Here is a 9,411-nt window from a genome sequence, read left to right as displayed (position 1 = left end):
GACATACAGAGATGATCAATTCAGAGAAAATAGTGTGTAAGAATTTACTTCCTAGAATAAGATAATTTGGATTTGCTTTTTGGGGCTGTTATTTCTGTGAATTCTAGAAAATGACCTATCTCTGTTAATTATAGTTTCCTCCTTTGTAAAGTTTATATAATGATGATTTATTTCGGTATGAAGGAAATGAAATAAAGTACATAAAAGATGTAGTATCTGGCTTATATTAAGAACTCATTGATAGTTGTTCGTATACATTTGAAAAAGTTTGACTCAGATATGTGCTTCCTGGTAAAATTATATTTATATACTTATTAATGGGATAATTAGCAGGAAGATTCACAAGATTCACATTTCACAAGACTTCATGTATGCATAAGTATGTAAAGTCAAGCACACATGAGTAAACAGTGAGGAAAAGGATGTTGCAACAAGATTTGATGCAATTTGTTAATGCCATATGGACTACTACACTTTCTTAATGAAATGTTCCTTGTTTTAGACATATTTATATGTGCTAAGGGCAGGATAGTCTCAAAGAGTCTTTGTAAAGGCTGTATTATTTTAATCTTTTATTCATTCTATCTGTAAGGAGGGATTCTTACCCTGTGGTTATGAGGGATGGCTAAATATATAAACTTTTGCTAGACAGGTGAGTGGACAGAAGTTTATTATTCATATGTACTCACGCCCCAGGTAGGACACTCTACCTCACATGACAACCAAGGGGCTTTAGTAAGGCTAGAATGAACTACCAGAGGCAATGGGAAACAGGCTTTGTTCTGTCAAGAAAGTGAGGGCTTCTCTTTCCCTGTTCATTGGAGGAGATGCAATTGACTTATTTGAATAATTCTGTAGGATGTCATGCACTGGGACTCCAGGATACTTAGGGACAAGCAGGTTCCTTTGCCAGGACCTCACTATAAAGAGGATTGCTTGGCTAGAGTGTTTTATCAGTGGGACCAGAGTGAAAGGGAGGAGTTACAGTCAGGCCGTTTGACACCCTCTTGATTCCCCCAGAGGCTGAGGCACCACATAATGTTGGCCTTAATCTTAGGCCTTGTATTGCAGGCACAATTCACAAAAATCACATACATATTTTCATTTGTGCAAAGATATGCACACATGTGTGGGCACATATATTAAGAATTAAATAAAAAGATGTAAAAAATAGCATTTTGATTATCTATGCCAAATAACTAGTTCTACTCTGTATACAGTAACAAACTTACTGAGTGACAAGCTTCTTAAGACTTAGAGCTGGGAAATAAGATTGGGTTTCATAGTCAGTGTGTGTGATTCTAATCCAGATGGAAAGCATTATTTCATTTCTCCCTTTCGTGGCCACAGAAACTCAGGTAATGTTGATATCAGAAGAGATCTGAGACCAGAGGACCTAGAAACAGAATATGGCACTGCCAATGGTCCGAGTGGTGTGGGGACCACCTCGCTGACTCCTCTCCTTTTGTGTGCTCTCTGATGCTGGAGTTTCCATGCTTCCTCTGTCTTTGGCCTTTTACTGGACTTGATCTTGAATCATCTCATGCTTTTGCATTGCTTTTCCTTTCTTCTATTTTTATTTTGTTGGTTTCCATGTTAGTTTATTTTTCGACTTTTTCAATCATTAGCGGCAATGTATGCATCAAGCACAGACTACATATAACCATCAGACATTTTAGGTAGATGCCAAGGTTATCTGGAAAGAATAAAAAATAACCAAAACAAAAAGGATGGCTAAAGTTTAGGTTTTATGTATGTGTGTATTTTATAAGTTAGCAAACAAAGTAATGGGTTTTCTCTTGACATATACAAGTGTCGTTATACTTTGTTCTAATTCATTCAACTCACCAATTCTCCCCACAACCCCTTCAAGCTAGTTCCCTTTCTTATCCCATTAGTCCTAAAGTTTGCTTCCTTATTTCATGTTTTCCATTACCTTCTGTATATCCTAGGTCCATTAAGATGTATTCTTGTCCTCCCATGACCATGACCCCCCTTCTAGTTTCATGATGCCCACATACATATAAGTACACACTAACATGCACAATTTTAAACCCATGTTAAGGTTTGGACTTCAGATATAATTGCTGTTTTCTGTGTGTCTTCTGATGGTACCATTTTTCATTTGCTATTTATACCCATAAATATAAGAAGGCACAGGACTCAGTTGGAATTTTCTTTTGGACAGTTCCTTGATACATGTGGACAGACTAGTCTTACTGAAAAATAAACTAAGATCTAAGGATTTTGGATTTCTGGACAAGATGGGTGCTTGGATTAGATGGCTGACTTTTCCTCTACTCCATGCTAGGATTTCAAGTTATGAGTAGCCCAAGAAGGGCGAGTGACGGACCCAAGACTAGGAATGGCGCAGGGCTCAAACTAGGAGTAGAGAATAGCGGGGGAGATGGAAGGGTGAATGTGGCTTAGGGAGTCCCGGCGCAGAGCGCTGCACTATAGACTTACCCCAAGAGCTGAATTTTATTTTTAAACTGAGCATGGTGGGCCATATCTGTAAACCCAGCTCTTGAGAGCCTGAGGCAGGAGGATTGCAAACTTGAGGCTAGCCTGGGTTACACATCAAATCAGTCTCAAAGAAAGCAAAAATAAAACAAATTTTACACTTAAATGTAGCCTCTTACAAAATGTAATGAAAAAGCATTAAAAAATAATCTTGAAATTTAAAACTAGTACAGCCAAAATAAAGCTTAAGTTGAGCAAAAAGTTTGGAAGATGAAGTTGAGGGAATTTCCAGCAAACAACAAAAGGATAATGAGGTAGAAACGTAAAAAGGAAGTTAATTTCTTTTTTTTTTTTTTTTTTTGGTCTTTTTGAGACAGGATTCCCTGTAGCCCCAGCTGTTCTGGAACTCACTATGTAGACCAGGTTGAGCTCATAGAAATCTGTCTGCCTCTGCCTCCCAAGGGCTGGGATTGAAGGCGTGTGTCACCATGGCCTGCTAACTTCTTGATTAATAAAAATTTATAAGTAGTATATTTGCTGAATTTAATTTTGAACAAAAATAAGTTTCATGATTATATGTTTTAGAGGAAATGTTTGAACGAACCATTTTATCAAATATGAGGAATTAATGAGTGCTGATTACAAACAATTGTTCTGGCATTAGAGAAAGCTTCCTTCTAGAAAGTCTTGGCAACTCATTGGTTTGCAGAAGTGAGAAAGAAGGAAAAATATAGGATGGCATCTAGATTTGGGGCTTAGAAAATGATGTCCTGTTAGACTGAGAACACAGGAGAAGACCATCATAGGGATAATATAAAACTATTCCATGGCAGAGTTTTGGGTGCTTATGAGATATTCAAGAGGAGATGTTTGATGATGTGCTGACAGCACAAATCTGGGCTAGACATGAGTTTGTGACAGCTATAACTTGTACAGTGTGAGGTAATCTTAGCCACTGTAGATTGACTACTCGTTTATCTTACTGGCACTTGGCACTGACTGTTGGTCAGTGTAACACAATATAGACATATATTGCATATATGATGTAAAACCATTGGTCTATGAGCTGCTTCAGGGCTGGAGGTACCAGCTTGCCAACACCATCCATAAAATATTTGGATTATAATAATGCAGTAACATACATAATTGTGCCTTGAAGAGCATAGGCGTTTTCAAGCTTGGTCATGTGGGTGGGCTGTGCTTACAAGGCAAGTTCATCATAAGCATATCAGACTTTGGTCTTCACACCTAACTGAAGCTTTGAGAAAAAAAGCCACACCCTTGTTAAACATTCTACAAGGCTGACTGACTATGGAGAACTAGACTTCTACAGGTTGAAGACGGGGGATTTTTGGTGCTCTTTGGCCCTCTAAATAGCCCTTTATTGCCCACTTCTGGCTGTGACCTAACATGTTTGTGGGTAGTAGATAAATCCTTTTGGAATATAAACAATGTTTTCCTAGTGTATACCACCCCAAAAGCTAAGAATGCCATTGGATCACATATGTGGCCTGTAGCAGAAATTTCCTTGTTTTCCTGTAAATTTTATATTTCCACTGCTGTGTTTAAAAAGTAGTTTGATCTATGCTGGGAGTGGTGGTATGCCCCTCTAATCCCAGCCCTCAGGAGGCAGAGGCAGGTGGATCTCTGTGAGATGGAGACCAGCCTGATCCACATAGTGAGTTCCAGATTGGCTGGGACTACGGAGACACTGTCCAAAAAAAAGTGGTTTGATTTAGTAAAATTTTTTTTCTACTTAAAATATTTTTTCAAAAAATTTGAGACAGGGTTTCCCTGTGGCCTCAACTGGACTGGAAACTTCTATGTAGACCAGACTGGCCTACATCTCACAGAGATCTGCCTGCCTGCCTTTGCTTCCTGAGTGCTGGGATTAAAGGCACGCACCACCATGTGTGGCTACTTTAGAAAAAAATTAAAGATTCATTTTTGTTTTTATTTATGTGTATTTGTGTGTGTGTCTGTGTGAGTATATGTCACATGTATGGGGGTACCTGTAGAGGCCAGAGGGGTTGTTGGATTCTCTGGAGCTGGAGTTCAGGCTGTTATGAGCTGCCCAACATAGGTGTCGAGAGCCGAATTTGGGTGGGTCCTCTGGTAGAGCAGCAAGTGCTTTTAAGTGCCATCTCTCCAGCCCTTGATTTATGACTTGCTTTGTTCTGCTACTATAAAAACTTTTGAGGCCTGGGGAGATGACTCAGTTGGTAAAGTGCTTGCCTTATAAGCATGAGTAGCTGAATTTGATTTCTAGAAACTATATGAACACCCTGGGCATAGTGGTACATACTTGTAATCCTAACACCAAGGAGGCAGAGACAGGAGGATCGCTGGACCTTTGTAAGGCATATTTCTGCCTTGCTGGGCTTGATGACCAGCTAGCTTTGCCTACTTGGCTAGCTCCTGGTAGGTGAGAGGCCCTTTACACAAAAAGATGAATAGGACCTGAGGAACAGCACCTGTTGTCTTTTGACCTCCATATGCATATGTAAACATGTATGTGTACCTGCACAAGCACATGTCCCTGCACACACACATATGAACACAACACATACATACATACATACATACACACACACACATGCACACACACACACAGAGACACCTTCTTGAAACTATTACCAATAAACTATCTTTTATTCTCTTTGAGGTGAGAACTGTGGCTTTTGACAACACTGTATATGCTGTTGATTCAAAACTCAGATACAATGTGCTTTCTGTGCAACCCTGTGGTAGGATGTAGAAGAAGCCTGCTCTGGACCCCTGGACCTCTGCAAGGTGTATTTCTGCTGCTATACTGCATTCGTTATCTGTGATAAAGTTCTGTAAGTATCAATAGTTTGAGGTTTGTGTGTCATTTCAGCTAATGAAGAGTTAGTGTAATTATATCATAGTTAATGCATCGAGAGGAAGATAAAGCAGGCTTTGAGACTCTTGTCCACAGAAGTGGGAAGTTCAGGTTAAAAACATTTAGACTTTTTCCAAGTCCACACAAGTAGATACTTAGTCCTAGCCTGGCTCATTCAACTATAGTACATTAACTGTAGAGTAAAACTAATCTTAAGAAAAAAAATTCCTTAGAGAAAGCTTAAAAAGTCTGGCAAAATTTTACAGAGAGGTTTTGTGGCTTTCCTCTCCAGTAGAGATGTTAAAAAATAGCAGAGGGCCTCCACCATTCTGCAATTAGGGTTTCTGAGACATCTTGGCCCAACAGAAAGTCTGTTGCTTTCCACAAGATTAGCGAGTCTTCATGTTTAGGATTTACTAAAAAAATCATTTGACATTTCCACTAATGTCCAAGAGTTACCTTCTTCCATCAAGTTGTCTTTAAATGAGGCCATGCGATCTGCTTGCATTTCCCACTCTAACATAATCTTGGAACATGATATGCCCTAACACACCTTGAAAGCATATATTTTACATGGCGAGTGCTAGTATAATTTTCTTTTTTTTTATAACACATATATTCCTGAGATGAATGCCACTTAAAAATGGATTCCTATTTTAAGAGCCCCAAACTGTGGGCTATGGTGGAACTGAGTTCTGGGCAGCACTTAACTTCAGAAATCTTTTTACAGCTCTTTTTGTCACTGAATAACTTTCGTTTGCCAGTCTTAAAATGTCATCAGGGTCCTTCTAATGAACAAAAATCTAGATGTTGGAAATCACAATCAATAGGAACATGTCACAAAGCATGACTTTCAGGATTGAGTTAAGATTAGCACATTTTAAATCTTAAAAAAACAGTAAAGCCAGTTATATATAATCTGTATTAGTTATCTTTTAGCAATTGATTTGAAATAATAACCATATCCTTGAATTCACTACCTTTTAGATGTAGGATTTCATTGAGCATGTTTACGTTTTTCTGTGGAATTTAGTAAATATTGATAATGGATACATACATGCATTCATCATTATGGTCAATGCTAAGTCTTTAAGTTAAACAGCATTTGGACATATGATCTTAACTTGCATTAGCTTATAATATAGTAGAGGCTGAGGTAGTTGACTTCTGAACTTCTCAACACAAAGAAATGTTAAATGTTTAAGAGGAAAGAAATGCTAATTACCCTAATTATATTATTGTAGATTGTTTACATTCATTAAATTATACAGCTCCCGGGTCAATAAAAATATAAATCATCCATGTATGTAAAAACTAAGTAAAAGAATTTGACCAAGTAAATATAAAGTTATGAAGAAATGATGACCTAATAATGGTCTATTAACTCAAATTTTTTATTAAACACCTTGATATTGGGTCCTCAAAATGATTCATTATAGTGTTAATACCTCTGTTTACAAATGGCATCACTGTGATCCAAACAGTTTAAACTTGCTCAGCCAATGAGTGATGTCTTTAGATCACAGGTAATCTGGCTACAAAGACTTTCAGAGCCACCACTGACCTTTACATTCTCTGACACATTTCTTTTTAATTTAATTAAATATATTCTTTGACAATTTCTTTTTAGAAATTTTTATTCATTCTTTGAGAATTTCATGTATACAATATATTTTGATCATATCAAACCTCTACTCCTGCTCCAACTCCTGTCCCCTCCAACTTAATGTCTTCTTTTCACAGCCCTCTGAGACCAGTCAGTGCTGTCTGTATGTGCCTGGTGCAGCGCCATCCATGGGAGCATGAGAAACCTTTCAAGGGACACTACCTCACAGAAAATGGACTCTTCCTACTCTAGCAGCCTTCAACTGCCAAAACTCCTCTTGGGGTGGAGCTTCATGAGCACTTCCTCCTGCTATGCTGGAATTTTGGCTAGCTTGATCTTGTGCAAGGTCTTCTGCTTCCAGTCCTAGCCATGAGTTCAATGGCACTGTACAATGGCACTGTCACATCCAGAAGACACTGTTTGCCAGCAATATCTTTCTGCCTCCTCTTTCACAATGTTCCCTGAGCTACGTGGGGAAGCTGTATGATATAGACATCCCATTTCAGTCTGGGCACTCTATAGTGACTTATTCGCTGTACTCCAACCAGCTGTGTGTCTCTGTATTAATCACTATCTACTGAAGAAAGACACTTCTCTTGTGAGCATTGCAGCTGCACTAATGGGTATAGAGATATGTATTTTAAATGTAGTTTGATATTATGTTTATTTAGCAGAATAATAGTAGTAGATTTTCCCTAGGGTCTATGACTTCTCCAACCACAGATTCTTGGCCAGGTTTTTAGTACCAAGCAGGAGTTCCATTCCATGGGGGGGGGGTGCTCATCAGGGACCTTAAATCCAATCAGAGAGTGGTTGGCTACCTCCATAACATTCATGACCCTACTGCATCAATGGGATCATCCCTCCAGGTCATTATTGTAGCTCACAGTGTTCACAGCTGGGTAAGATTGTTGATGACTTTTGTCCATCAGCAGGCTGTACAGAACCTTCTGGCACTATGAAAGCTAGCCAGTAGGGAGAAGCTTCTAGGTCAGTACCAGCTTGATTTCTCCATGACCCAAGATCCAAATGTATGGTATTTTCAGCAATAGGGTCCTACCATCAAGTTCTCGTGTGTAACCAAGAACAATGGCATTAGTTTGCTTTGTGTTGGGGGTATATGGGATGTCCCCTGACCAACAACTTGAATGGTGGTATTTCTTACCTGACACTCAGATTTTTGTTTGATAACCTATGACATTAGGAGGAAAGCATTATTTCCCCACATAGGGTAACTCTATTTAAACTCATATGTATACGAGTTTCAATGAATCTTCTAAAATAGTAGATTTCCATTTTTAATATCTTTAGTGTTAGTTATCCCTCCTCACCCCCTCCTCTCTCATACTATTCCAACCCCTTATTCACTTAAACTTCTGTCCCCACTATCTGCTTCCCCCTCATTTCACCTGTGAACACAGGTGATCTGCTATCTCTCCTCTTGTGAAATCTTTCCCCTCACCAATGACCTCTTTCTAGTTTCCTGGATTCTACAGGCATTCCAAGTTAATCATCCACACCTGAAGATTTGAAGCCAGGCTCCACATATGAGAGGGAACATATGGCACTTTTATTTTTGGGTCTGAGCTACCTGACTCAGAATTTTTTTCCCCCAGATCCATTTGTTTGCCTTAAAATTTCGGATTATTTGCCAATTTTGTACATGTGCAAAATGCATCTTGGTTATTCTCATTCTGTACCATCTTACCCCCTCCCAGTCCTGTCATTACTCTTCTTCCTTGAACACATTCACTTCTTTTTGTTCTATTTTAATCAGGATCATCTTATAAGCATGGGAGTGGACCTATCCATTGGAGCCACAGTTTCCTTCTTCTTAATTTTTTTGATTTATTTACTTTTGTTATATGTGTATGTTTGCTTGCCTATATGTAAGTGCACCATGCATATGCAGTGCTTTAGGAAGTCAGAAGAGGGTTTCAAATCCCCTGGAATTGGAGCTACAAATGGCTGTTAGCTGCCATGTAGGTGCTGGAAACTGAACCTGGGACCTCTGTCAGAGCAGCCAGTGCTCTTAACTGCTGAGCCATCTCTCCAGTCCTTCATTCTCCATTTTTATAATTGAGTATGATTGTTAGGGTCCATCTTTAGTTCAACTTGTGTTTTCTGTAATCACTTCTATTTGCATGATTCCTTAATATATTTCTTAATATTTTCTCTCAAACTCTCATGTCATATTGACAATGTTTTAAATTTAAATTAAATATGTAATGTATAACATTTATATTTTTATAGGTATAGTATTATAATATGGTCCATGTATATGATGGGTAATTATCAGGTAAGGATAATTACCACTTCCCCAAATGCCATCATTTCTGTGTCTTGGGATCACAGTGGTAACATTTTACTTATTGTTCACTTGTGGATGTATTTTGAACACCAAGTAGTTGGTCTAAATTTTATTTTCTTTCTATTTTCTGCACATTTTCTACATTCTAGAATTGAGATTTTAGTTACC

Source organism: Nannospalax galili, unplaced genomic scaffold, assembly GCF_000622305.1.
Source record: "Nannospalax galili isolate Female #2095 unplaced genomic scaffold, S.galili_v1.0 scaffold1832, whole genome shotgun sequence".
Classification (NCBI taxonomy): Eukaryota; Metazoa; Chordata; class Mammalia; order Rodentia; family Spalacidae; genus Nannospalax; species Nannospalax galili.
The sequence above is the reverse complement of the archived record's forward strand: the minus strand, read 5'-3'. Positions refer to the sequence as shown.